Below are 6,000 nucleotides of genomic sequence, written 5' to 3'. Positions count from 1 at the left end.
ATCAATAATGTGTCAGGAAATAGAATTATTAGCTTCCTTGATGGTAATGCCGGATATAATCAGATTTTCATGGCCGAGGAAGATACGTCTAAAACGACCTTTATATGTCTAGGCTTTATTGGTTTATTCAAGTGGGTTGTTATGACATTTGGTCTAAAGAATGTTGGTGCTACTTATTAAAGGGCTATAAATTTGATCTTTCACGAGCTGTTAGGAAACACTGTGGAAGTCTAAATTGATGAAATTGTAGTCAAATTGGCTGAGTTTAGCTCTCATATAGCTGATTCACGCAAAGCCTTTGATAAAATGCGTCGGTATGGCCTGAAAATGAACCCGCGTAAATGTGTTTTTGGAGTGTCGGCTGGTAAGTTTTTAGGATTCATCATTCATGAACATGGTATAGAGATAGACCCTGACCGAATCAAATCTATTTGGAATGTGGGACCTCCAACCTGTAAGGTCGAAGTGCAGAAGTTTCTCGGCAAGATAAATTAGTTGCGGAGGTTTATTGCTAACCTAGCCGGGAAGATTGATGTCTTCACCACTATCCTTCGGCTTAAGAATGATGCTGAATTCACTTGGGGGCAGAACAACAGGAAGCGTTTGATCTCATTAGAAAGTATTTGTCTTCGGCTCTCGTATTAAAAGCACCACAAGTAGGAGTATCATTCAGATTGTACATTGTAGCTGAAGATAAGGTTATTGGGGCTGTTCTAACGCAAGTGACTGGAGGAAAGGAGCATGTGGTGACCTACCTAAGTCGGAGGCCGGTGGATGCTGAAACAAGGTACACTTTTATCAAAAAGTTATGCTTATGCCTATTTTATGCATGCACCAAGTGTAGATGTTATTTACTGTCTAGTCATTGCACCGTTGCCAGTCAAACCGATGTGATTAAATACATGTTGCAAAACCCGATTATGAGTGGTACGATTGGTAAATGGGCTTATGCACTTATAGAGTATGACTTGGCCTTTGAACCATTGAAATCTATGAAAGGCCAGGTCGTAGCAGATTTTATTGTAGAACATCGAATCAATGATACTCATAAACTAGACATATCATACCTCACTGTTACTCCCTCGACTTTATATTTTGATGGATCGGTTTGCAATGAAGGGAAAGGAATGGTCATTGTCACACCCGGATTTAAGGGACAAAGCCGAGTGCATCTCATACATGCGCCAAAGAAGACAACATATATAATAACAGATTGTATAGAGATAAATGTCACAATAATCAGAGTATTTATTACATAGCGGAAGTCTTACAAAATAAAAGATAAATATAAAGGATCTAAAATCCATCCTTGGCGCCAGAAAGTCAACTGGGAGACGCCACCTAGATCGAATCGAACTCCTCGTTGTGTGGCTCCTCTTGAACCACCTGATCTTCTCCTGTGGGGTGTGTGAGACAGCAAGGGTGAGCTCACACATGTTCATCGCTCAACAAGTTGTGGGGAATAATGTGGCAAGAACTCACCAAAGGTGGGAGTTCATGTGATGTGTAAGGCTGATCAACAATAGGGGTTAAAGCTGAGCATTGCTTTTAATAAGTTGGTCAAATTTTATTAGCAGTTACTAAATGTAAGTAAATACCAAACCATAATAAATAATAATAGAACAAAATTAATAAATGATCCCATGCAATGCAAATGACAAATTGAATTTAAGTTCCATAAATTAATCATGCGAGAGTCCTGAGCTGCTCATGACCGTGAGCTCGGCTAGTATACCAGTTTTACACTCCTCAGAGGTTGTACCCTATACCCACAAGTCGTGTTTCCAATGTCACCAGGGTTTGCAAGGCCCTTAGACACTACCGAGGTGAATGACTTGGGATCCACTATGAGGCCTTTACAAAGTTCCACTAGCTTCCGAAAACCCGCTACAGTTTATGGGAAGAGCACTTGCAAAATTCTCCCGTCTGACCGGCATCACAACAAAATCAACCCGAAAACCTCCTTGCATGCAACTCCCCTACTGCCCTTGCCCCTTTCGGGTAAGGTAGTCTTCCACTAGCTTTCCTAATTAGTTAGCCAAGGGCGTCCCATTCCACCCTTGTGGTGGCACGTGTTTCTCAAGTTAAGGTCCATGTTCCAATTAAAGATAATGATCTTGACATGAACATAAATAATGTAACAGAATAATTGGAACATGGATATAATGAAATATTAATCCCAAAACCATATAAAGCAATAGCAAAAGCTACCCAAGTGATTCAGGGGTAAACAAGGTAAAAGATAATCAGACTAGGGTGACCTATTGTGTCCCATCAAAATTAAACTTATGCATTGAATAGTGATAATAACGAATATTAATAGGTAACAAAAGTGGATCAAGGGCACAACTTGCCTGGCACTTGAGATTCCAAGTACCAGGATGATTCTTCAGATCCTCATGACCTCACTGCTAGTCGTAGCAATACAAACAAACATAGTATAGACAAAATTAACATCACACCAAACATAAGTACAAACTGAATAATAATAATCTACGCATTGCTACGAGATCGCGGGATCGAGAATCATTAAAATCGGAGTTACGGTTAAGGAGTTATGATTTTATAGAGGATTTATGTGATTAAAATATTAAACTATATAAATTGGTTAGTATAAATCATATAAGAGGTTATTCTATAAATAATTATCTCAACTTTAATCTAAGTTATAAATTAACCATAGATCATATTCCAGTAGTTTATAAACTGTTTAACCAGACTAACCAACATCAGTTAAATACAGATATAATTATAAAATAATGGGACATGGTATAATAAATGTTGTTATTGTATAGTAAATATTTATACGAGACTAACACAACTTGAACGGATCAAATCAGAGTTATAGATTTTAAGTTATGAATTTCTAGAGATTCTATGTGTTTTGTACAAGATTAAATAAGATATAAATTTTATTGTGACTTTCATGTCAAAACAGTGGTACTAAATGATAAACAACAATTTTATAAAATTATAGAAATTGAAATCGATTATTTTGGAGCTAAAATGAATTTAATATGAATTATATAAGTTCTTTGGAATTATTTTTGTATTTAAAATTCAATTTCTCTAACTATTTATCTAATTAATCGATTCACTGGACTAGGCACACGATTTTAGAGAAAGGCAGGGGTCTCTGCGAAACAATCCCGAGACTCAGTCAACAGAGCACGGGACGACGGGTTGAATAACGTAAACTTCAGGGTCTCTTATGCATAATCTTCTGGTCGAAGGGGTATCAGCCAATCCTAGCCACACGATCCAAAATCTAACGTCCAGATTAGATTATGATTATTACGAAACAGCGCACGATCACTGACAGCGACAACCGTTGGATCTGAGATCTGCGAACCAGATATAAAATAAGCGAGAACTATCTGCACCCCCGGATCTAGATCGGATGGACAGGATTTTAATACACCACAGGCCACTCCTCGCCCCTTCATCCATCGATCAACGGCCAGGATGAGCCATAGCCGAAATGCCATCCTACATCTAATCACTATCGAGCAATCACGATCTGACGGCCAGGAGGCCATTGCCTATCTTCTAATCGTGGCCGCACAACTCAAATCTTACGGCGCCAGACCGACTCCTCCACACCAACCCAGTGTGCGGCGGCGCCGCCCCTTTGCACCGCACAACCACGCTAGAGAAGAAGGCCCCGGCCGCCCAGGTACGCGATACCCCACTCCGATAGCCCCCACACGCTGCCTTACCCATGGCGAATCAGATGGTAAGGTTACTTACACACTAGGAGCACCGGAGTAACCTGGCCATGGCGTACGACGGTTCTAGCCCAACCAAAGTGCTCCGGCGAGCAATTGCCGGTAGACACGCGATGCACACACCCTACCGCATGGTCCTATCGATTCCAGGGGTAAAGGGGAGTCAACCAGAGGATTACTTACCCAAGGTTGGGAAGTTGGTGGAGCTGCCCGCGTCACGCAGCGACCGCACGGTGGAGAGACAACCCCAGCAAGAAATTCGTCCTCCCAGGTCGCTCAGCCGCCCGGGGATGTCTTCTGCAATGCGCCCCGAGTGCCGCGGTGAAGTCCAGCGAGTCCCGCCCAGCTCGATTCGACGATTAGAGCTCGATTTCTCTCCTCCCTCTTCTCTCTCTCGGTCCGCGTTTGCCTAAACAAGCGAAATGCCCGACGGCGGCACCCGACTATCTACTGGAGGATTTGGGCGACGTGGAGGGTATGGGTCATATACCCGGAGAAGTAGGCGATGGTGGTTGAGGGCTGGTTGTTAGCGTTGGCGGGGTCCACGACTAGAGCTCCGGGTTGTTAGCGTGCGGGGAGAGGAAGGAAGATCCACAATGTTGTGGCAGCTGACCCTGGCGCGGAGACCCCACATGGCAGCGACATCGGCTGAGAGAAAAGCGCGCAGAGACTGACAAGGCCCGACCCACCTGTGAGCGCAAGCGTAGCCAGGGGAGTGAGTGACTGCCCGGGGGCCCCATGTGTCGGCGCCGGGTGAAGAGTGGGCTGGTGCAGGATTAGGGTGATGGGCCGCGCAGAAGTAATTCCTTAGTGGGCCGAAAAGCAGGATCTCAACCCATTAAAGCATTTCTCCTTTTCTTTTTCTTCTATTTTCTGTTTTTCTTTATTCATAATTATTTTGAACCCAAATTTGAATTTGAATATGAATTTCACCTTTGAGTCAATTATACAAATTCAAACTATAGTGTAGGAATAATATATTTTTATTTACTTCTTTTTATCTACATAATATTTATTTTCTTCCCTTTTCTAAATTCTTCCTCCTCATTCTCTATTTTCCATCCCCTTTTGATTTACAAAATAAAAATTCAAATCCAAGATAAAGTTTAGGAATTCAAATCTTTAATACATACTTAAAATCAATTATGAAGCAATAGATATATATTTATTTTAATTGATTTATTTGTTTGGTAAATGTTTGGAATATGAAACACACTCATATTGTTTTCTCTCTTTGTAGAAAAATAGTATTTTGAATGTGAAATAGGAAGTAAAAGTTACTTTCAAATTTAATATTCATGTAAATAAAGGCTTATGGTGCATCATTTAATGATATGCATAATTATTTAGTTGAATAGGAAACTTTTCTATTACTTTTCTAAAATAATTCCTGGTTTTCAAAATTCAGTTCTCAATTTTCAACACTCAAGTATAATTTGAGATATCTGAATTTGCTATTTTATTTCTTTATATATCTATTTTATTATTATTATTATCATTTTTTTCTTATACAAATTTTGGGCCTTACAAGCATCATGCTTGTTTCACCAAGTAATGTCTCCTTCGACTTCTCTAGCCAATTGAAAACTTATTGCACTAACAATCAAGCCGAATATGAGGCCCTTTTGTTCGGCTTGGAACTTTTAAATTGTATGGGACTAAAACATGTGAAGGCATTTGGTGATTCTCAACTGGTTGTCCAACAAGTATTAGAAGAATATCAATGTTTTGATGGTACTCTAAATAGTTACCTTGAAAAGTGTTGGGCATAATTCATTCTTTTGGCGAATTCAGTATTCGACACATCTCTAGAGTTGAGAATCACAGGGCTAACAATTTGGCACAAGATGCATCAGGTTATCGGATAAAGCGAGGGAGATTTCATAACACTGAAAATCTGATAACCTGTACAGGGCCAATCCCCCTAGGTCGCGGACCGTCCGAGTGAAAACTCCAGACTGTCCGGGGTTGCCAGGAAAGTTCTTCTAATTGATTCGGCTGATAATGAAGTCGATGCAAGTGATTGGAGGACACCCATAATTAATTATTTACGAAATCCCAGTGTTAGGACGGATAAGAACATTCAGCGTACAGCTTTCAAGTATGTTTTAATGAGTGATGAACTCTACCGCCAAACAGTTGACGACGTCCTGCTTAAATGCTTGGGCCCAGGTGATGCTATATTAGCCATGGCCGAAGTACATGAAGGTATTTGTGGTACCCATCAATCGACTCCAAAGATGAAGTGGTTGTTGCGAAGGTCTGGTTTCTA

Source organism: Zea mays, chromosome 10, assembly GCF_902167145.1.
Source record: "Zea mays cultivar B73 chromosome 10, Zm-B73-REFERENCE-NAM-5.0, whole genome shotgun sequence".
Lineage (NCBI taxonomy): Eukaryota > Viridiplantae > Streptophyta > Magnoliopsida > Poales > Poaceae > Zea > Zea mays.
The sequence above is the reverse complement of the archived record's forward strand: the minus strand, read 5'-3'. Positions refer to the sequence as shown.